General features: G+C 42.1%; 1 protein-coding gene and 1 pseudogene across 1 annotated transcript in view; one reads left to right on the forward strand and one right to left on the reverse strand.

Annotated features, from left to right (window-relative positions):
- Window positions 1-13,426, reverse strand: part of RAB5B (RAB5B, member RAS oncogene family) — a 41,911-nt gene extending 28,485 nt beyond the window's left edge. Inside the window, exon 1 of the mRNA XM_063426830.1 lies at window positions 13,298-13,426. The gene's annotated coding sequence lies outside the window, so the exon portion shown is untranslated. The remainder of the gene's footprint in view (window positions 1-13,297) is intronic.
- A 9,321-nt stretch (window positions 13,427-22,747) lies between these two features.
- LOC134600877 (tigger transposable element-derived protein 1-like) lies at window positions 22,748-24,427 on the forward strand (annotated as a pseudogene).
- The last annotated feature ends 271 nt before the right edge of the window (window positions 24,428-24,698 follow it).

A 24,698-nucleotide genomic window follows, 5' to 3' on the forward strand; every position in this document is an offset into this window, starting at 1 on the left:
GAAAATTAAAGTTTCATTTTCAAACAATGTAACTAACTTTAAAAGTTTTTATCTCCGGTTTTGTAAGTTGAACTTTAATTACATACAAGAGGCTCTTGCTGGGTCTAGCAAGCTATTAACAGAGCAGGAGATGAGCAATTATAAGTTAAACAGAATTTAAACATTAGATGACTCTTTACAGGAAGGGTTTAGGAAGGCTGTGCAAGTCACATGCAGAGAGGTGTGACTAGGGTTGTATAAACAAAGTAATTTAACTCCTAAATGACAGGGAATTGAGCAGTGAGACTGCATGGCCATGATGTATACACCAAAACTGCTTCATTAAGATAAAGTTGTTCTTCTGACTTTAGTGTCCCTTTAAATATTTTTCCCCATCTCATTCCACACTCAATATACCATAATGACAAATCAGATTTTTGAAAACTGCAAAATTTATAAAAACAAACAAAACAAACACAAAAAAAAGACAAGTATTCTATCCCTTTGCTATGCTGCTCAACATAGAAACATAGAATGTAACGGCAGATAAGAACCATTCGGCCCATCTAGTCTGCCCAATTTTCAAAATACTTTCATTAGTCCCTGGCCTTATCTTATAGTTAGGATAGCCTTATGCCTATCCCACGCATGCTTAAACTCCTTTACTGTGTTAACCTCTACCACTTCAGCTGGAAGGCTATTCCATGCATCCACTATCCTCTCAGTAAAGTAATACTTCCTGATATTTTTAAACCTTTGTCCGTCTTATTTAAGACTATGTCCTCTTGTTGTGGTAGTTTTTCTTCTTTTTAAAATAGTCTTCTCCTTTACTGTGTTGATTCCCTTTATGTATTTAAATGTTTCTATCATATCCCCCCGTCTCGTCTTTCCTCCAAGCTATACATGTTAAGATCATTTAACCTAAAAAAGAAAATGTGCACTGTACATAAAGCCACACTGTTGTTCACTATTGTTTATTGATAAGATTGCACCAGCTATTGTGGCTGTGCAACTCTGTTTGTCAATCCATGCACGACATAAAGAATTAAAAAAAAAAAAAAGGTCCTTTAACCTTTCCTGGTAAGTTTTATCCTGCAATCCATTAACCAGTTTAGTAGCCCTTCTCTGAACTCTCTCTAAGGTATCAATATCCTTCTGAAGATATGGTCTCCAGTACTGAGTACAATACTCCAAGTGAGGTCTCACCAGTGTTCTGTACAATGGCATGAGCACTTCCCTCTTTCTACTGCTAATACCTCTCCCTATACAACCAAGCATTCTGCTAGCATTTCCTGCTGCTCTATTACATTGTCTGCCTACCTTTAAGTAATCAGAAATAATCACCCCTAAATCCATTTCCTCAGATGTTGAGGTTAGGACTCTATCAAATATTCTGTACTCTGCCCTTGGGTTTTTACGTCCAATATGCATTATCTTGCACTTATCCACATTAAATGTCAGTTGCCACAACTCTGACCATTTTTCTAGTTTACCTAAATCATTTTCCATTTGGCTTATCCCTCCTGGAACATCAACCCTGTTACATATCTTAGTATCATCAGCAAAAAGACACACCTTACCATCAAGACCTTCTGCAATATCACTAATAAAAATATTAAAGAGAATGGGTCCAAGTACAGATCCCTGAGGTACCCCACTGGTGACAAGCCCAAGCTTTGAATATACTCCATTGATTACAACCCTCTGTTGCCTGTCACTCAGCCACTGCCTTACCCATTCAACAATATAGGAATCCAAACTTAAATATTGCAGTTTATTGATAAGCCTTTTATGTGCAACAGTGTCAAAAGCCTTACTGAAATCTAGGTAAGCAATGTCTACTGCACCACCCTGATCTATAATTTTAGTTACCCAATCAAAAAAAAAATCAATAAGATTAGTTTTGGCATGATCTCCCTGAAGTAAACCCATGTCTCTGATCTTGAAATCCATGTGTTTTTAGATGTTCAACAATCCTATCCTTTAACATGGTTTCCATCACTTTCCCCACTACTGAAGTAAGGATTACTGGCCTATAGTTGCCCGACTCCTCCCTATTACCTGTCTTGTGAATGGGCACAACATTCGCCAACTTCCAATCTTCAACACTTCCCTTTGAGGCATCTCATTTCTATGGATCATCTTTGAAATATTTCTACAGTGACGGCCGTCCACCTGTCACAAAATCAATTGGTTGGCCATGATTTGCAAAGGCACACACCTGTCTATATCAAGTCTCACTACTCTAAATGCATACCAAAGCAAAAACCAAGCCAGTCCAAATTACCTACAGAGCATAGAAACTGGATTGTGTGGAGGCACAGATCCAGGTCAGGCTACAAAGATTTTGCAGAATTCTTAAACGGAAAAAGTGTGGAACAGCCAGGACAATTCCTAGAGCTAGGATCCAGAAGGGACTGAAAGTTCACCATCCAACAAGACAATGATCCGAAGCACATAGCCACAATAATGCCAATGAGGCTAGAGACTGGTCTTGAACCCAATAGAACATTTCTGGAGAGACGTAAAATGTCTGTCCAACAGTGTTCATCCAACCGGACAGAGCTAGAGAGGATATGCAGAGATAAATTGCAAATCTACTCAAATTTAGCATTGCAGTAGGCAAGTGACAGGTATGTGGAGGGCAGCTCATGGAGCATACTGTCTTCATCTCCAGCAGTTGTAGACCACAGTAATCACACTCCCTAATCAGAATGCATGTGCAAGCTAGGGGTCTGCTCTCACTGAGTGCAGCAGGGACGATGAGAGCATGATTAATGTGGCCTGCACCAATTTGAGGTGTAGCCCACAATGGGCGACCAGGAACCGAACCAAACAGACCACAAGAAACCATACCCCTACCCCCTGAAGAAAATATCATGCAGGAGGGAGGGGCAAAACACACCTCACCACATTACACAGCCAGGATACATACTACACAAACTCAGTATAAGGGTACAACTGAAAAAGAGTTTGTTAGTTCATGAAAATTGTGAATTTAGAGAATAATCAGGTCATTGTCCAATGCTCTTAGGAGGGGTCACAAATTGAAATTATTTTGTGTAATAACAAGCAGATTACCATACAGTCAAGTATATTTACTGCTTTAGAAGATTTTTTTTTTATTTTCCACGGTCCGTGTATCCATTGATACAGTATCTTATAACTACAATGAAATGCAAAAACCACTGTGATTATAAACCCTCCCCTCACAGTTACTATAAAAAAAATAAAAAAATAAAATACCTTTGCTTTCGTTATGCCTATATCCACTACTCCAAAAGGCTGCAAAGCAGAAAATTATGAAAGGTGTAGTTCACTTACTAGTGTGCCAGGAGAATGCTGATTAATGACCTGTATCATACAGAAAACATGCCTGACCTCTATAAGCCCTGCTTTTCAGGGTAGGCTTGGGCACTACTACAAGGAACGCTGTGATTGGCTGTGCCACTTCCTGGTCTGAGCACACTATAGAATTACAGCAACGGCAAGAAGTTAAAATGTGTATTAATTTCAATGTACCGTGTTTTCATATCTTGTATTTACATAACATATTTTAAACCTTTTTTGTTAAAGGACCACTCTAGTGCCAGGAACGCATACTCGTTTTCCTGGCACTAGAGTGCCCTGAGGGCGCCCCCACCCTCAGGGATCCCCTCCCGCCGGGCTCTGGAAAGAAGAAAAGGGGTAAAAACGTACCTTTTTCCAGCGCTGGGCGGGGAGCTCTCCTCCTCCTCTCCGCCTCCGTTCCTCCCCGTCGGCTGAATGCGCACGCGCGGAAAGAGCTGCGCGCGCATTCAGCCGGTCACATAGGAAAGCATTCATAATGCTTTCCTATAGACGCTTGCGTGCTCTCACTGTGATTTTCACAGTGAGAATCACGCAAGCGCCTCTAGCGGCTGTCAGTGAGACAGCCACTAGAGAATTAGGGGGAAGGCTTAACTAATTGATAAACATAGCAGTTTCTCTGAAACTGCTATGTTTATAAAACAATTAGTTAACCCTAGCTGGACCTGGCACCCAGACCACTTCATTAAGCTGAAGTGGTCTGGGTGCCTAGAGTGGTCCTTTAATGGAGTCTCAGGCTTCACTTGGTACACATGAATTTTGTATGTTTTGATTAAGACTGGAAAACAGATACATTGCTATGGGATTAGTCAATAGGACAGTCGGTGGGAAAGGCACACACTTTATTAATAGGTTACACAGATAATGAATTAATAATATAATTCAAAAAGTAGATAAAAGTGACGTTCACTGTATGGTCTTCTCTTTGTACAATTTTCTTACCCTAAAAGTCAGTTGGACACCGGAAAGATTTCTTTAGCTTTTATCCCCTTAGATCTAAAAGAATAAGTTTAATGCTGGAAGTATTTCTTAGGCATGGATATGTTGAGGCCTAGCTGGGAATACTGTGCAGGAGAGGCTGTTGATCTCCTGACACAAAGTCCTACTGTTACATACCGGAGTTTGTATGGTATTTCCTCTCCCACCCTCTCCAGGCCAGCAGGGGTTATCCCAAGAGAGATAGGTTGAATACAACAGGAAACCTATACTTTGAGGAAGAGATAGTTGTGGACGAAAAAAAGACACACAAAAATCAAATTTTTGTAAAACGCCTGCTGCCATTCACAAACTTTGTCCAAAATGGATGATTGCACTGAATAGTATTCTGGATGACTTTATTTGGAAGATCGGCAACAGAAGACCCTGAAGTGCACAGTTCACCAAACAACCTCTCCTTTCCAAGATCAAGCAGCAAAGAAATTCCGTAGCACACTTAAACAAGGCAACAAACAGACAGTAACCAATCTTATCCCAGTTTTGCACATGATCATAACACTACGTCACATACATAGTTTTGGCATACGACTGCCTTTGTTCGCTCCTATTTTAAGAAATCCTACCCCTACACCTTCCTAGTCTATGAAGATCCGACCTAGTAATTCCCCCCCCTAGAGAAGTTTTACATCAACAATTTGTTAATGCTTTATATGCATGAGCTTGTTCATGACGTTACTTAATGGATGTCAATATTTGATTGCCAATTAATTATACACCACCTAGACTCCTTTATAGTGTTTTATTACAAAAACACTTTTTTTAATGAAAGAACCACTATAGGCACCCAGACCACTTCAGCTCAATGCCAGGGTGCCAGATCCCTTTAGTTTTAACCCTGCAGCTGAAAACATAGGTTTCACTGAGGGTTAATCCAGAAACAACGGGAGGGGGACACCTCTAGTGGCTTTCTCACTGACAGCCGCTAGAGGTGCATCTGCGATTCTCACTGTGAAAATCACAGTGAGAAGACGCTGGACGTCCATAGGAAAGCACTGAGTAATGCTTTGCTATGAGCAGTTTGAATGCGTGCACGGCTCTTGCCACACATGCGCATTCGGAGCCGACGTCGGCAGAGGGAGGAGAGTTCCCCAGCACCGAGGGAGCCCGGCGCTGTAGAAAGGTAAGTGGCTGAAGGGGTTTTAACCCCTTCAGCCCAGCGGGAGGGGGACACCTAATGACCCTATAGTGCCTGGTAAACAAGTTTGTTTTCCTGGCCCTATAGTGGTCCTTTAAGCAGCAGACATTTTCCTGAACTGATTCCCTTGTATGTCTTTCAATGGCGTGTCTCCAAGTTCTTGAAAGGGTGTGGCTCAGTCTGGATAGAACTAACTATAAGACCATGACAGGTAATTCTGGTGATCACCAAGGACAGGACAGGGGTTACTTTCTAACCCAGGCTGAGCTGGTTATTGCATGGAAACTCCTGTAAAACTCCACGTGATTACCTGCTCTACAGACATTAGCAGTCTTCAGATTTTCTTTTATTTGTTGATTTTCTATTATTATTAACAACACACTATTTTAGTAGTTGCAATATATGTAGGCAATCAGAGCCATCTATTTTCCCAAATGCCTATAATCCCTGCAGATGCAGATCCAGAAAAAAGGGGAGGACCAGTGATGTGAATCAGGTCACATGCAACATCCAAAAAGGGGGCATGTCTACACAAAGAATTGGCATGTCAGCCTGGTGTGAACATCTGCCAATCCAGAAGACCGTAACACAGCACTATTTCAATGCTCTGTGCAGGGTCCTTGTGCCCTGAGTTACGCTATCTGTACAAATGAAGAAAATAGACTGAGCATTTAAAGTGTTTTTTAGACAGATTTATTGTAGGTCTCAACAAATCCCAGGTGTCAGGTTGCCATGGCTTGAGCAGAGGTGTTTGTCAGCCGAGACCACATTAGGGCCCCCCCCCCAAGGCGAGCAAAGAGCTAGACATCACCTTCCTGCTTTTTATGTTCCGCTTCCGCATGCACCCTGTTATGCCAGGAGCCGGGATAGGACATCAGTCCGGCCACGGCATCACTAAAGAGCGCAAAAGGAAGCAGAGCAAGAAAATGACGGTAGCCACACTGGACCCCATGGAAGGGGTCCACTCTCCCAAAAGGTAGAGAGACTGGATGGACATAAATAAAATAAAATATTTTGTGAGTGTGTCAAATCAGGGGTGTGTGTCTTTTTAGTTGATCACCCTTCCTCTGATCGCATGGGAAAAGTGTCTTTACTCACCTTTTTTCCCCAAACGCTGCGCTGGTCTCACTGCGGCTGGTAATAATTCAATCATGATGATTTCAGCCAATTCAATTCTTTCCTACATGTGCATCAAAACGCTGCACCAATCAGCATCTCCTCATTCAGATGCATTGAATCAATGCATCTCTATGGTGAACGTTGAGCGCCTCAATGCAGACAGTGGAGACACTAAATGTATAGGAAGCATCTCTAGTGACCGCTTGAGTGACTGCCACTAAAGATGTTACTAGGCAGCAATGTAAACACTGCAGGGACAGGTTATAGACACCAGAACCACTATATTAAGCGGTTGTGGTTTTACAAATTTTATTTTTTGTTGTTTAAAATAAATAAATAAATAAATAAATAAATAAATAAATAAACACAACAAAAACTGTCTCCTAACTTTTTTAGCTGGCTCCTAGATTAATAGAAATACAATTTGCACAGAATTGATATTAGCCAGCCTGGAACTCTGGTCATGAAGCTGTCAGAGGTGGAGTAACCTTTTAAGCTAAAGTTGACTTGAGTTAGAGAGACTTAGAGTGGCCCTTTGAAAGAAGAGTCACAAAATATTCCAGAGATAAAACTTCATATTACCATCTGTACTAGTTCAATAAAGTTCTGAAGAGATGAATCAGCAAACTGGAAGAGAAAATGAGCAGTCTAAAAAGTCCACAACTGAGACTGCACCCATTCTTCCTCGCACACTGCCTTGAAACATATTCAATCTATAAAAATAATAATGTTATTATTAGATAATACTTTGGAGTGAGTGCTGCTCACTCTTTGTCATACTGTGAGTAGCAGCACAGTTGTGTGTGTTGTAGCAAGCTGGAACATTTAGCTACATGTATATACATACTTTATCTCTCATTGTGTACCTGTACCCCCTTCCTCATATGTAAGCTTGTTTGACCAGGGCCTTCTTCTTGTCTCATTTATTATGTATGTCAATTATTTGTCAACTATCTCCATTCTATTAGTTGTAAAGCTCTGCAGATAATGGTGTCACTATATAAATAATGAAAATCTGCAAACACTTATTTAGCTCAATTAAAGGGATACTCACCCATCTGAATGGCTATAGTTACCTACAAATTGGCACGGACAATACACACCGAGAATTAGCGTAGATTTCTCAGCAAAGCCTGGTTCTCACATTGCTTTCAGTAAGAGTGCTGTACATATGCCATCTCTCTCTCCCAGAGTGTAGATTTGTGAGTTATTTAATTCATATGTACTGTGACTCATTCATGAATTAAAGTACATGTGACTGAGAATGAGTAGAGCAGTTCCCTTACAGCAAGTTCAACATGCACACGTCAGCATTTCAAGTACTGTACAACTTTATTTTGTAAAATCGGTGGTGGGCACGCAAAGAAAATCACAGTAGAACTGGCACTAAGAAATAGTAGGATAGTTACAGGGAGTTTCAGAAACCAAAATGTATTAATTTTAGCATGCTTAGTGACAGTCTAAAATTAATTTTCAAACAGCATATGTCACCACCGAGGGAAGCCTTTTCCCCTTGTGTCTGCACTGGGGTTTCCCATTTTTATAATAATGGAGGAATATCTACATTCTGTCCTATATCTTTCTGTCACTTTGCCGATGTCAGCACCAATAAATGGTCTGGAAAGCTTCCAATGCAATCAGCATCATTAAGGTACTACCTGGGATCAATACAATCGCCTAGCTTTCATTTTTGGCCACACACATAAACCTAGGGAGTCAGGAGCAAGCCAAGAGGCAAGTACTCAAATGGTTTGTATAAACAATGCCAGAGAGTGTGAAACGTTGACCCTGTTAGAAAAGAAAACTAGGAGTAGCTTCACTAAATACAGATGCTCCATTTATTTAAGCAAGAGGAAACCGATTAAGCACAAAAGCAATAAAAGCATCCAAAATAAATATTTTAAATACCCACATTGCAAACAGAAAAATACAAAGTCCTAAACACTATACTGTATGTATTAACCAATGTCTTAGAAACATAGAGAATTTTTCCAGTGCTATTTTGACCACAAATTCATATTTTAGTGAATTACCCTTAAAGCACTGCCAAGTTCAATACCTTGAATATGGGTGGCAAACATCCATATATCCTAGGAACCAGCAATGGAAGCATGTTGACAGACCTATGAAAATGGCTTCAAAATGAGTGTTGGCAACACAAGGCAAGTAAAATGGTCATCAGGTTGCATGAATTTAGAAAATCTTGCCACTTGATGTGAGAAGTGCTCTCTGCAGAGAGGTACGTTCCTCACTCCTGTTAAATTCAAAGAATGTCAGCACAATATTTCATGCAAACCGCGAGAATATGTGTATAGCAGACATTTGTGAAGGACTAGTTAAAATGTGAATTTTAAACAGTCATTTAAGCCTTCTGTTAAACCATATTTTAATCAAATAAAATCTAAATTGGACATTATAATTGAAATTATCTAGTAGATAAAATATGCAGAGACAGAATTACAAGAAAAGCTGTAAAGTACAGCGTTTATGTCAATATAGAGAACCTCTATACAATTTTACTAAAACAAAAACATAAAAAGTAAAATATGGATGACAATGTCAGACTCAAATTTAATTTTTAACGTTTTCCAGGTCCTTTGTTGAACCAGATCTTTTTGGTTGCATTTCAGTTTGAATTTCATTAGGTTTCTAGTGTAATGGGTATAGGTAATCCTTTCCTAACTGAATAAATCACTCCAAAATAAGAAATTAACTGGAAAGTTGCATGTTAAATACGGTAAGTTACTCATTGCCATGTGAAATTGCTTTAGTCATGAGAACGTTTTGCAAGTACTGGTAAGAGAGAGAAGATATAAAAAGAAAAACAGACAACTTAGATTTACTGCTGACCAAGATCTGGAAATGATCCGATGGTGGGTACAATACTTATCAAATACACTAAAAATGATTATAGAGCAAAAGAGAGAGATAGAGAGAGATGATCTGCACTCTCCTTACTTGTATTAACAAAAACCAAAAAAGCTTCTGTGCCTGGGTGCTTACCCGAGTAAAAGTATAAACAAATAGAATAAGGGGAGTGGTGTAATGTTGAAAATATAAATTTACATCTCCATGAAATCAACATTTCGACGCGGAGGGTTTGAAACATCGATTTGATGCAGATGTAAATTTATATTTTCCACATTAAACCACTTATTCATTTTGAAGTACTGTGAGTGCACCCCTTTGTGTGTGTGTGTGTGTGTATATACACACACACACACACACACCCTATCTATTGCAACAAAATGTACGCAATTTGACACAAAAATCCAACTAGGCATTGGGGCTTGAGGGAGGTCCACTTAGTTCTTAACTTCATGGAGCAGTAAATGTCACATAACACCTAACACAGAGTACAGTGACAAGTCTTTCTTCAAACTATTGCTCTTCGGACCAGGCACTCCTGAACAGATATTTAGCTAGCACAGTGTAGTTCTCTCTGGAATACAGAAGTATCTGTCAACACGCTCCTAAGCCAACATACTAGAAATCCCCAAATATGTTTTTCTAAGCTTTTCCACTGAAGTGCAAATAAGTACAGCAACGGTGAGAAAGTTGTATGAAATGCAATTTGGGATCCTGAAAGATATTTTTAGTTGGCTTCATTCAACAGAGAAAACTATCTTTTAAACCTAAATAAATATTGACAATCGATCAGTTTTCTAATATAAGGCTGAATTTAAATTACTTAAAGACATAAAATGCCAAGTACTCTGTCAGGATATGAGATCATCATAGCACAGAAACATTACCATCAATAAAATATAGAATACATGTAGGTATCCGGAGTTTACTGCTCTCTACAGACAATCAACAGTATATAAGCTCTGTCCTTTACATGTGGAATTCAGCTAGACCAAGCACAGAGAGAAAAACAATGCACTGTGTGGCCTGGTGTGGAATAAACTGGATTGTGAGCATGTTACACTTAAAAGAAAATAGTATCACAAGAAATGGTTGACAAGAGAGTTAAAAGTAATTTCACAATTTTATTCTATGGTGTAATTTGCCTTTAAGAAATAAATAGTAAACCTGGAAATCTAAGAAAAACATCATCTCTAATTTTAGAGTAGTTGTGACAAATCAAAGTATTAAATAGTTACTCCAAGCACTATGAACACTTCAGTGATTACAAGTAGTGTTATCTGGAGTCTGTATGTCCAGCATTTCACTATGAAATGCCAAACATACAGAGTTTAACCTATTCCCTGCCAGATGTATCGCTCCACTGTTGGCAGCATCATTGGGGAGTCAAAAGATCCAGTCCAATATCAACTCTGTGCATACTGGACATCTGACGGCAGCACGCACAGCATGCTGGCAACACGTGTCCAATGGTGGCATCCCCACGTGCCGCCAATGTCCTCTCCTCTGCCAAGCACACTAGCCCTACATCTCTCTGCTGGTAGATAGTGGGAATGACATTAGCAGAGAAAGATTGGGCTTAATGGAGAACTTGGCCTCAGCGCTTGTAAATATGTTTGAGGTGAGGGAAACTTTTTTGGTTGGAGTAAATCTTTAAACAACAAAACATCAATCAATGTTTCTGTACATCTGTAATATAAGTAGGAAAAAAAAAAAGTTCTGTAACATACAAAGTTTACAACATTTACAAAGATTACCAATGATTTTACTAGGTCAAAAAACAAGACTGATGTGTTATAATGTTATAAGGAAGTAGGCCAAGACTTGGAAATCAAATGCACGTCTAAAGGCTCACTACACAAATAGCTTAAACTACAGTCCAACAATCTTAAGTTACTTCACCACAAGAAAAGTACATTTTCAGAAGGAAAACAAAAAAACAAAACAAAAAAAAAAAACCCCACTAATTTCTCCTATGCAACACCTTCAGCTTTTGACCACAACAATTGCTTGCAATAAAAAAGATAAAATTAAAAAAAAAAAAGCATTAAAATGACAAATCATTTAAAATTTATCTCAGTGTCCTGGGTTTCTATGACAGAAATCCAGACTGGAGGCAAATTAGAATACAGCAAAATAACTGCTTAGCATTTTCAAATTAAAAGCCAAAATAGCCAAACTGAGAATTTTGGACCTTAAATTCACTTTGAATTCCTGACAGTTCTCTCTTTAGTGCATACCATTGTATAAGCAAAAAGATGGCAAGTGATGTATCCACAAATCCAGCATAAGTTAGTTTACAATCGTTCTTGTTTGATTATAAGTATCATTTTTCAGGGTACATTAAAGCCACTGAATGAAGAAATTAGAAAAATTACTATATCCCCATCTGAGCAGGGCCTAGTATACAGGAAAAATAGGCAGCTGTCTTAGGGACAAAACTACCATCTACAACTAGTGCTATTGAGCATATAACTTTGAAGAGTTAAAGTTATAGTTGCTTAGGTCATTCATAACTAAATGTATACTTTGTTTATTGTGATGCTTAGACAGCATAAAAAAAAAATTTTGGCCCATCACAAAATAGTGAAACAATAAGCCTTGGACAACTTTTGACAGTTCTTACCAGGGTTATTCACAAACAAGTGACTGGAATTCAAAGTAAACTTCAAATTTAGCCACAACAGCTTTATTCCAATTATTCTCCAAGGCAACCATGCTTTCAGTTTGGCTATTTCGGCCTAAAGTTTTCAATTTCTATCAATTCACACTTTCAAAATAATTTTATGGATGTAGAAAATACCAGAGACATTAAAAGATGAGAAATATTTAGATAAAGCTTCCAATGAAGGCAAGACGGCACCAATTCCTCTATACCAGTAGTGACTATCAAAATGTATCACACACAAGTGAAAAATAACAGCTCTATATACTGCGAGTTTAACAGTTTTATAATGTGGCCACCTGAAAATATTTAGATATTAAATATAGGAATTTTCATGTTCATTTTAATCAATGCAAACCATGCACAAGTGATTGTGTATACCGGATAAGATGTACTATATTTGCATCACTAAAGTAGTCTGTACAATAAATACGGTAGCATGTTTTACAATGTGCAGAAAACCCCCAATTACATTTGCCCAAGTCACAGTGTTTTCTGAACACATTATTATTATTATTAATAATAAAGCGCCCACAAATACACAGCGCTGTACAATGGGCAGGCTAAGAGACGAGTATATTGGTAATCAAATATCTGGACGCACAGAGGGTGTTGAGGGCCCAGCTCAAATGAGCATAGATGGGCATGGCATGAATAGGCATGGCATGTAATATACAGCCTTTATTTGCACCATGAGAGAAGGCAAAATTGCTCATGGCAGATATTCTGCTAATAACCCTAATCCCAATAACTGACTGACCTCTCAAACTGTACAGTAACTCTACACACTGCAGGGCAGCACTTTGCCTGTAACCTGTATGAGGGCAGTGTGTCCATTAAACAATGGTGAACCTGGCAGCCCTCCACCCAGTTCATGCCCATTGGCACCAAGGCACACACCTCACAGAGCAGGGGGTAGGCAGGCCACCTTCTGGACTCCAGATGTTATGGACTACATTTCCCATAATGCCTTGCCAGCCCATGACATGTGGAGTGCAGCAGGTTGCCTGCCCCTGTCACAGAGAATATAGCTGCCTCCAGGGGTTTCCATGTACTGGGGGCTCTGCTGGTGCCCTGGAGCCCCCTGTGACAGGCTATGGAGGGCCAGGCCGCACTGGGAGCTGCCCCTGCACCATGGATGGAGAGTTACACTATGCCGGGTCACTGGGAGCCATAGAGGAAGTTACCTGACACCGGGGACACAGTCTCCCACTCCCCCAGCGCACACAAAGTACTCCCACTCCGCCTCAAATGCCGAGCGCTACACTGCAGAGAGTCAACCAAACCCTGCGGCACGGCCGGAGGAGGGGCGAGGCCTGACGAGATCGCAACCAGCCAATCCACGCCGCTGGAAGACCCATGACGTCCAGGACGGGCACTTCCGCCCACCAATAGGGACGAACCCGAGACGTAGCACGCCCCGCCCATTTCAGAGGGAGCTTGACGCAGCCGTGAACCGCCTGAGCACTCTGTGGCTTTAAAACGCGTGAGCCAATAGGGACACAGGGATTTATGATTGACGTGGGTGGCGAGCAATAGGAGCCCGCAGACGTTCTTCATCTGGGCCGTGCCCCTGGTGTGTTTTCAGGAAACGCCTGTGTAAAGCAGGAAGCGAGTGATAAACAATATAAGGTGGCCTGAAAGGGAGGGTCCAATGGCTTCTAATTACCTGGCGGGGGACGCCGGCTGTGGCGCTGACGTTAGGCCCCTGTTGTTATTGTGATAGGCTGGGGATGCTGGCAGCTTGCTAAAGATGGCCAAGGCTAAGCCAGGACTCCGGAAGTGACGTCACTGCCCTGTCTGGGCTCAGGGAGAGTGGGAGATGGTGTAGGGCTGGGTGCTGGTTAGAGCGGCCTGTGACATGCTGACATGTTTATTACATCTCTATAAATCCTTCACTGATCACCAATATTTTTTTACTGTGGTTTTATTGATCATAGTTTTACTTCACTAGCTGTTCAGCGACGTTATGATGTACAGTTTACATTTATAGCTGTGCGCCTGTTGCTTCTGTTTTTTTGTTGAATCATGATTTCTCTAATTCACTTGGTGCTGCCGTAGAAATCATTGTAAAACCGCTGCGGAATAGGTTGGCGCTATATAAATACCGATCGTAATAATTGTCAGTTGCCTGTAGTTTCAAAGAATTGTAAAACGCCCGCTGAACTCACCACAAACAAAAGTTAAAGTGAGTTTAGTGAATTTACTAAATAGACACATTGCAGACATAAAATAATCTAAAACAGCATTTCCTAGTTGGTGTTCTGCGGGAACAAAATTGGGGTTCCGCAGCGATTTGCTTATCAGGTGGCCCAGGCACTTAGGGCCACCTGATCGGTATTGCTGGACAGGGGCCAGGTCAGGTGCTGAAGCCGTTTAAGAGCGCGACCGGGCTCCTGTGGTATCAGATCCTGGGAGGAAGTGACAGCCTGTCACTTCCTCCCAGAAATAGTGCGTGCCAAACGGGACGGAAAGAGGTGAGCAGTAGATGTTAGCAGCACACCAGCGGCCCTCCATGCAAGTCACCCTCCTGCTGAAAAAAGGTAACCTAACAGGAGTGTGACTGCAATATAAACATTCTGACCTGTGTGCATGTGTCACTGTGTGTATCTACCGCGGTCGCAGGGTTCGCAGCTGCGACTGGGCCCGTCACTTCAGTGGGCCCTGTAGACCCCTGCGACCGCGGGTCCATTTTTCGCACCGGGGCCCCGTGGTTTCTAGTTACGCCTCTGGTCAATGTGTGTGTGTTTCTATATGTTAATGTGTTTTGTATATATGTGTACGTGCAGACATCCCAGCAATCAAACACAAACATGACCTACAAAGACACCCCTGAACTCCAACTCTAAAAATATATGCAAACACACGTCACTCAAACACAAATGTACATCAGCATTTCAAATCTAGCACTACATCCAAACCAACCACTGCACGTAAATTCAAGCATACAAACACCCGTGTATTCAAATGCTAAAATTATATACAAACACCTACGCTACACACAGAAGCACACATGTTCCTAAGTACTACAATCTGTTTACTATCTATAGAAATTAAAAAGAAAACATGCTCTGTTAATTAAATGGTTTGTGCTATGGTGCTAAATTTTTTGGAGGGTTCCATGATGTTGCTACACAATGTCAAAGGGTTCCACGGAAAAAATAATTGGGAACCTGTGGTCTAAAAAAGTTATCCAAGGGGGCAGGGCCTGACCGCTTATCGAGCCAGACGCAGGTAGAGAGCTCCTCAATCTTTTCAATTTTACCTGCCTCAAATAGGGTGATATTCCTCTTGATCAGCATCTATACCAGCACTCACTGAACCGAGAGTGCAGGGACCACTCTTGGAGAGAAAACCCGAAACTTGTATGCACCTTAAAGATGCTAAAGCCTTCTGCTGCCTACTTCTTGCATTTAGGTGGGAGACGCAGTCGATCTTCCGCTTATCAAGCAATCAGAAGTGGTTAGAGTCCCACTTTTCCCCCCTCTGCACCGATGGGGGTTACCCTGCTGAGCTACACATCAGGGTCCACTGAGCTACAGATGCCTATCCAGATTATCTACTGACAGTCGTGTGTGGCGGCAAACAAAATGGCGGACACATGTAATTCCAATACATGAGACAAGGCACTCCATGGAGCTGATCGGTTCCACAGTACCGTGGACAAACTGTAGGTGATTTTTAACTGTTTCTGGGCTGCCTTGGAGGAGCGGAAGAAGCTGGCAACAGCTAGTCATGTCCCACTGACTGGGGAATGGAAGCTGTGTGGGGAGAGGCCTGCAGAGCACTCCATAGGCGACTCGACATTCAAGATAATGGTCAACTCTGTGTTACGCCTACCTGGGCCTAGAGCCGCCCGAGGTTCAACCTCAAGGCACCAGCCACACCGGCGAAAGAGCCTGAAATCTAATCAGAGATCACTATGCAAAGCTTACAGGGTCTTCCGCATTTTTCAGGATAGGAAGAACTTTGACTCAGGGAGCTACCAAGTTCGTGGCACTATGGTGCTGGCTCTGCAATTGACCTGGGGCCGAGGAGGTTCCTCACAAGCGTCCTCTCACATTACCCACACATTGGCATATCCTGGACTGCACATACCTGAAAGAGATAAGCCCAGCCGTGGTATTGGCTGAATGGCATTCACGCTGGACAGGCTTGTATAGTATGCTACAGACACAAATCCCTTTCGCACACCCCTGACTTGGGTACCGTAGCTCATGGTGCATTCTGTTCTGTTCATGACGATATATATATGCCTCTGTTTCATTGATTTCATTTACTTGGTTCTTTTCTGTTCCACGCATATTACATGTTGCAACTTGGGCAAGTCAGGAAATGTTTTTTATACTCTTACTTGCCTGCAGTACACCCATTGAGCACATATTCATGTCTACTATTGCATGCTGATCTAGCTAGCTTTTCTGGTACTCACACTCAGCAGCTATTTACTGTCTATATATTTTACTTTTTTTTTTTTTTTTACACAAGACTACACTACAAGCCTGATCTAGATCTGCTTCCTTAGCATGTTTATTAGCCTGTCATTCTACCTATAAAAATTGTGCAATTTCTCTCTAGACATGTGCAATTTGTTTCGTTCTGAAGGAAAATTCGGACATTCGGATGCTTCCGGATGTCCGAATTGCCGAATTTTGGAAGTACCGAACCGAACTACCGAAGTGCTCCGGATTTCTGAAAAGTGGCAAAACAAGAGTGGGAGGGAAAATGACAACAATCTACCCCTAACCACCACAACCACTTACACATTTAGGGTTAGGGAATTGCTGAAGTGCCAAACCGATCCAAATTTTTTGTCCATGCATATCCCTACTTCTCTCCAAATGCCTTACCACATGTAAGTTATGTATTTTGTTGTTCTTGTCATTAGCTGTCGTGACATGACTATACTGTTTGTATCCCTCTGCACAACAAAAATAAAGATTTAAAAAAGAGTTATCCAAATTTTACAAGTGCATATATATGTATGTGCATTTTTTTGCTTGTAATGTGTTGTGTTTGAATCTGAATATACTGAGTGTGATGGTAAAAGGGGTTTAAAGGGTGACTCCACCCATCATGACCATTTTGGTGATTTAAAAAGCAGCACATTCAGAGTAATTTGCATTTTAGTCAGGGGCTAGTCACACTCCCAGCACACATGATTTAGGCAGCCTATGGTACCGATCTGTGGAGTTTAAAGGGTTATTTGCAAAGTGCTCGCCCTCCGATGATTGACCGCAGAGGTGCAGCAACTCTTATACATGTAATGCTATCTCTGCTCCTCTTGCAAGGCATTTCCTGTGTGAGAGACTGTTATCGGACACACTGAATGATCCCTTCCACTTCCTGTCCATTCCCCCCCCCCCCCCCCCCCCAACACACAGAGCCACCAAACATGTCTTGGGTGAAGTGCCTTTTGTACTTCTTTTTTTTTTTTTATTTGCACACTACCATGGTGCTGCACTAACTCAGGCAAACACTGGAGAGAGAGAGAGAGAGAGAGAGAGAGGTCGACTGTAAAGCCCTCCTACTGAGAAACCTGATAGCTTAGTTAGTATTAAGTCTTCGGTTTTCTCGGTAGGCAGGCTTTACAGACGTGGTGAGAGAATGACACAGCAAATGTCCTGATTAGTCTCTCTTTTGTGTCACTCTCTCACCACGTTTGTCACTCGGTTTCTTCAGAGCTGGCGTCTACCTGGAGTGACAGACGTGGCAAGAGCGGATCCATAACCTAATCTCTGGAGGGGCTTTGGTAGTGGGCTGTAGTGGGGGAGGGGGACAGGGTTTTGGGCTGTTATTGTGAAGGGGGGTTAAGAAATGTAGTACCATTCTACCCATATCTTCCCCCAATCTCTCCCACCCCCATTCCAACCATATCTTCCCCAATCACCCACCCCTCCCCCAATTCTAGCCACATCACCTATCTCCACCCCAATGTATCCCTCACCCATCCCATCCATATCTTCCCCAATGTCTCCCACCTATCCATTCCATCCATATTTCCCCCCAATGTCGCCCACCCCCATTCCATCCATATCTTCTAATATCTCCCACCCCGCCATTCCATCCATATATTCTCCTAATATCTCCCACCCCCTATTCCATCCATATCTTCCCTCAATATCTCCCACCCCCTTAGTCCATACATATCTTCCCCCAATGTCTCCCACCCTCCATATTTTCCCCCAGTCTTCCACACCGTATTCCATCCATATCTTCTCCCAATGTCTCCCACCTATCCATTCCATCCATATTCCCCCCCCCAATGTCTCCCACCCCCATTCCATCCATATCTTTCCCAATGTCTCTTACTCTTGTTACATCCATATATGCCCCCAATGTCTCCCACCTCCCTATTGCATAAATATTTTCCCCAATATATCCCACCCCGCCACCAATTTCATCCATATCTACCCCTAATATCTCCCACCCCAATCCATTCACATCTATATCTTCCCCCAATGTATCCCACCCCATTCCATCCATATTTTCTCTAATATCTCCCACCACCAATTCCAACCATATCTTCCCCCAATATTTCCCACCTCCCATTCCATCCATATTATCCCTAATATCTTCCCCCATTACATCCATATCCCCAATGTTTCCCACCCCCCATTTCATCCATATTTTCCCAAAATATCTTCCGCCAATGTACCCCACCCCCATTTCATCCATATCTTCCCCTAATATCTCCCAGCCCCCATTCCATCCATATCTTTCTGCAATATTTCTCACCTCCTCCCCCAATTCCACCATATCTTTCCCGAATATCTCCCTCCCCCCATTCCAACCATATCTTTCCCAATATCTCCCACCCTTCATATTTTCCCCAATGTCTTCAACCCCCCATTCCATCCATATCTTATCCCAATGTCTCCCACCTATCCATTCCATCCATATTTCCCCCGCAATATCTCCCACCCCCTCCACCAATTCCATCCATGTCCTCCCCTAATATCTCCCACCCCATTCCATCCATATCCTCCCTCATTATCTCCAGCCCCCCATTCCATCCATATCTTCCACAATCTCCCACCCCTCTTTCCCCGTTTCATTCACATCTTCACCCAATTTCTCCAACCCCAATTACATCCATATCTTCCCCCAATATCTCATACCCCATCCATATCTTTCCTTAATATCTCCCTCCCCCCATTCCATTCATATTTTCCCCAATATCTCACACTTATTCCATCCATATCTTCTCCCCTTCACAAGCAGCAGTCAGCTGCCTTCCCTACAGAGTCCGTGCCCTAGATGAAGGTAGCGCCAGCTCTGCACAAATACAGATTAGAGCCCCTTTCCCTGCTGTTTTACCTGCCGTGGCAGGGGGGCTCCTTGAAGTTCGACTGAGTGCTGGGTAGTTATGTGACACTCAGTGCTCCCACGCAGAGCGTGAAGGGGGAGGCGCTCCCTGCTGGGATAGTACATGTGGTTCCCTTATTAAGCTGCACTGTATCTTGGTAATCTATTATTATTATTTTAAGCAAGAGAGAGTTCAGCAGTCTTTTCTAATGATTAGAAATAACCATTGAACTTGCTCTCAAATGTCTGGGATGTCCGAGTATCACATTTTTACTGTTTCTGCAGCTCTGCCGTTAATGCTGATTGGACTACAGAGGACAGTGGACCAGGCTCCTGGTACTTATTTGTCCCGACCAGCACACTTCAGATCAAAAATGTGTCTGTAGGCAGGTGCATACTCAGCCTAATGGGAAGTATTGCCCAGTTTTCAGTGCACAAAGACTCCTTGATATATAATTAAGGGAACATTCTGGTCGCCATAACAATTTCATCTAAATTAAGTTATGGTTCCAGGAGGCCCCTGCACTTTTTTACCTGAATGGGTTAATTTCTTGAACAGTTTAACTCAAAGATTTAGCAAATTGGATTCAGGGAGGTGCAGTCAAAGATGGATAATAAACAGATTATACTTATACTTATGTTAGGTATGTCTTGATTTCAACCTAAAATAAAAAGAAATCAATAGCAGAATACTGTAACATTTAAAAGTAAATAAAATCGGAGGTAATGGGTCACTCACGATCTGCAGAGCCTTGGAAAGCAGGCTCTAGCTATAAAAGCATGTGAATAATAAGCTTATTCCAGCTATCTCCACCGGTTCCTGGTGATAGGGCACTTTTCGACACCAAAAGACACCACAGCGGAATATATTAAAGTAGAAAAAGTTTTACTTGATAAAAAGTGATATAAACAAGGGCACAACGCGTTTCGACCGTAACAGGTCTTCCTCAGGTGCACCTGCCTACAGAGTTGCCAGCGAGATCAGAGTTGCCATCCATCCAAAAACCTGCATACAGCTTGGTATACTTACACACTATCCTATGCTGCTGCTAATCAATTTTTGTCCTTCTCGCTCTCTACTGTATCTGTGTATTCCCACATGTGCCCACTCCTGAACCATCTCAAACTTCCACCCTGCAATAGGACCCCATGGCAGATTACCAGGAGAGAGACCCAAATTTAAAATCAATGCCTTAAGATTAACTGTGTGTAAAATGATATTGTGGTCACCCCCACTACAGCCCCTGGCACCCCTCTACAGCCCCTGAATACCCCCACTACAGCCCCTGGCCCTGAATGTCAACCTAATAATTTAGGAATAGTTGCCGCAAGTGAATAGGCAAAGTTTCCGCCCGAAGTTGCCGTCCGTCCACCCAAAAACCTGCCTAAACGTAGGTGGATTACTGTACCTGTATATATTTTTTTTATTATTATTATTTTTTTAACTTCGACAATTTTTGTTGAAGTTTGACCTGAGGGCAGTTTACACATTGAGCATATACAACATATTGATATGCAAACATTGTGTTACACTAGGTGGATCTGGCGGTTAGGTCTTCCCAATACTGCAAGGGGGACTCATGTTAAACCTGTCAGGGTTCACATTAGCCTGGGCTTGTCTTTGGTAAAGGGTGAAAAGTCTTAGTATTCCGTATACCACTGGTAGAGGGGAAACTGTGGAGGAAGGTCAGAATAGGGGGGCAAGAGGGCAGGGGAAGAAATGGAGGTGGGGGATGGGGGGATAGGGTTCTCCCAGGCGATCGGCTACTTGTGGTCGCTTCTGTTGGACTTTTATTCCTTCGTACGTGTGTTATTTTTAATTGCAGTGTTACCGTTTTTATTTACAGTTTCCATATTTATTTACAGTTTCATTATCAAAAAGGCACAGCTGTCGGTCCGTAGGTCCTTGCCACAGTCATCTCATTTTGGAGGGTATAATATCACGCTCCATGTATGATTGCCAGGTTTCCCAGGCTTGTGACCAAACTTTTTTGGAGTGACTTGAGCGCCTGGCTGCTAGCTAATAGAGCTTAGTTGTTTCTATCGTTTGTCGGAGGCCTGTGGGTAAGTTGCTTTTAGACGTGTAGGCACTAGGTACCACCGGTATAAGATTCTCCGGGATAGTTCCATGTGGGAGGCACATTTAGAAAGTGAGTTGTGTGCAAGGAGAATCTCATTCCATTGTTGCTTATCGAGAGCATACGTGAATTCTCTCTCCCATGCTGCAATGAATGAGAGTTCTGTGTGGTCTTTTTGAGTATGCATTGTTTGGTATAGTTCAGAGATAAGTCTTTTGGGGGTTGAGAGACGTGAGCATATTTTCTCTACCACCGTCAGCTGTAGCCCTTGTACATTATCAGTCCCTGTCAAGCTTTGCTTGTTAAACCATGAATGCAACTGCATATAGGAGAATGAGGCCATCGGGGTCAAATGGTAAGAAGCTGTTAGGTCTGTGAGACTTCTAAGCATGTGTTCCTGAAGCAGTTGGTGTAAGTGTGTTACTCCATGTCGGTGCCACGTGGTGTAGTTGAAGTTTGGTATCATATGATGTAATGCCTTTATAGGTATGGTGGGCGATATTCTGCCTGACCAGCCCAATGTGCGGCAGTACTTGTCCCATATGGACAGAGTGAGAGCAGTGGTTGGAAGCAGCTCGGTCGTAGCTGTCCTGCTGTGTCGAGGAAGCCATGCCAGTATAGTGATGGGTATATTATTAGCATGTTGCGCCTCCAGTTCCATCCATTGGGTTGGGTGATCTCGGTGACATGCTGCTAATAGGGGGCCTAAGTTAGCTGCTCTGTAGTAGCTGTCTAGGTTGGGTACTCCCATTCCCCCTTTCTTGCGTGGCATGTATAGCGTGCTCTTCGCCACTCTGTTTGTCCCAGATTAAAGTTAGTGTACCTGTATATTTTACTGTAAAAACCTATTTTACCTTCACTCCCTGACCCCCCCCCCCCCCCTCTCCCCTACAGCCCCTGGCCCTGAAAGTAAACCAAATAATTTAGTAATAATTTTCAAATACAGCCACCTGGAGTTGCCACCAGTGAAGAGGCAAAGTTGTCATCCGCAGGCCCAGAGTTGCCGTCCATCCACCCATAAACCTGCCTAAATGTAAGTGGATTACTGTACCTGTATAATTTACTGTATTTGGTTAAACCTATTTTCCCTTCACTCCTTGACCCCCCACTTCAGCCCCTGGCCTTGAATGTAAGCCTAATAATTTAGGGATAATTTTAAAAAAGTTACAGTACCTGTACATATTTTAGGAACTTCTATTTGTTCTTTTGATTGTTATAGGTACCTATCATGTACTGTACCGTACATTAATAATGACAGATACAAAAAAAAAAAAAAGCCGTAAATCTATTAACTTGGATATGAAGGCTAAAATTATTACAGTCAATTGTATGATGAAGGTGTAATTCAAGCTGAACTAGGCCGAAGGCTAGGCTTCAGTCGGACTACAGTTAACACCGTCATGAAAAACAGAGAAAAAAGTCTGGCAGAAATTAAGAGTGCTACACCTGTTAACACAACAACACTACGAAAAAGGGATAGCATTGTTGCAGACATGGAGAGACTCTTAATACTTTGGATAGAAAATCAGACTACACGCCATGTTCCTGTCAACCAGGCAATTAGACAAAGTAAAGCCTTAAGCCTATTCATGCATCTGCAGACTAAGAAAGGTGAGTCAGAAAAGGATGCAGAATTTTCTGCAAGCCGTGGGTGGTTTGATAGGTTCAAAGAGGTCTAACCTACTTAACATTAAAGTACGAGAGGCAGCTGCTGCAGATACTGAGGCTGCAGAAAATTACCCAAGCGATCTTGCCAAAATTATTCAAGATGGAGGCTACTCCATGGATCAGATTTTTAATGTGGATGAGACTGAGCTATTCTGGAAGAAGATGCCTGCAAGAACCTTCATCACAAGACAGGAAAAATCAATGCCACACTACAAGCCAGCTAAAGATAGAATAACACTTCTGTTAGGTGGCAATGCGTCTGGTACCTTAAAGCTAAAGCCTTTGCTAATTTACCGATGGGAAAATCTGAGAGCTTTGACGAACTACGTTAAAACTAGACTTCCAGTGCATTGGAGAGCTAACAAAAAAGCATGGGTAACTGCAGCCCTTTTTCAAGATTGGTTTGACACCTGCTTTGTGCCAGAGGTGAAAACCTATTGCAAGGATAACAGTATCCCTTTCCACATTTTGCTGCTTGTCAATAGTGCCCCTAGACACCCTCCAACGCTAGATGAGCTGAACCCTAACATTTGAGTGCAATTCCTACCACCAATACCTCACTACTGCAGCCCATGGATCAATGTGTCATAGCCGCCTTCAAGTTGAACTACTTAAAAAGAACATTCAGTAAGTGTATTGTAGCAATACACAAAGAAGAAGGAGCAGGTAAAGAAGTCCCATCCAAATTCTGGAAAAGCTACATCTTGGATTGCATTAAAACTGTGATGTAAGATGCTTGGAATGACATAAAGGAAACCACAATGAAAAGGGCCTGGAAAAAATGATGCCCACTGTTAGTTGATGATTCCAAAGGCTTTGAAGATCATGTAGCTAATGTTACTGAAAATAATGTAGCGATGGCAAGGCAGTTAGAGCTGGTAGTAAAGCCAGAAAACGTTGCTGAACTGCTTGCGTCCCACACTGAGCCCCTCAGCAATGAAGACCTTCTAGAACGTGAAGAGGAGAGAGAAGATGTGCAGGATGGGGTTGAGATCATTGAACAGCCTGAAGGCGTAACTACAAAAAATTCTCTTTGAAGCTTTCTGTCATCTTGATAGCGCCATGGCTCTTTTTGAAAAGCATGATAGGGATTTTGAACAAAGTTCCGAAGTCAATGCTAATATTTCAGGGGCTTATGCCTGTTGCAAAGAAATCTACAGGGAAAAGAAGAGAGCTACACTTCAAACCTCCATAGACACTTTTCTAACAGTCCATCAGCACACAGATCATCAACATGAACCGACAGTCCATTTCCAACTCTGACATCACCACCACCACGTCCTGCTCCTACTGCTATTGCTACTTGTAGTACACCCAATTCGCCAGCAAGAAAGCGTCTCGCCTTTGAAGACTTAATTTGTGAAACAGAAGATACCTGTCTTCATCTTTCCTACAATAAATTCTCTCAGCTGCCCTGGCCTTGGACAACAATCAAATACAGTAAGCTTACAATTTTTAATTTTAATATTGTTTATTTTAGTTGTAAATGCATTACAGTACAGGGTACTGTACAGTATTTATATCAGTTATGCCT

The sequence above is a fragment of the Pelobates fuscus genome, chromosome 1, assembly GCF_036172605.1.
Source record: "Pelobates fuscus isolate aPelFus1 chromosome 1, aPelFus1.pri, whole genome shotgun sequence".
Classification (NCBI taxonomy): domain Eukaryota; kingdom Metazoa; phylum Chordata; class Amphibia; order Anura; family Pelobatidae; genus Pelobates; species Pelobates fuscus.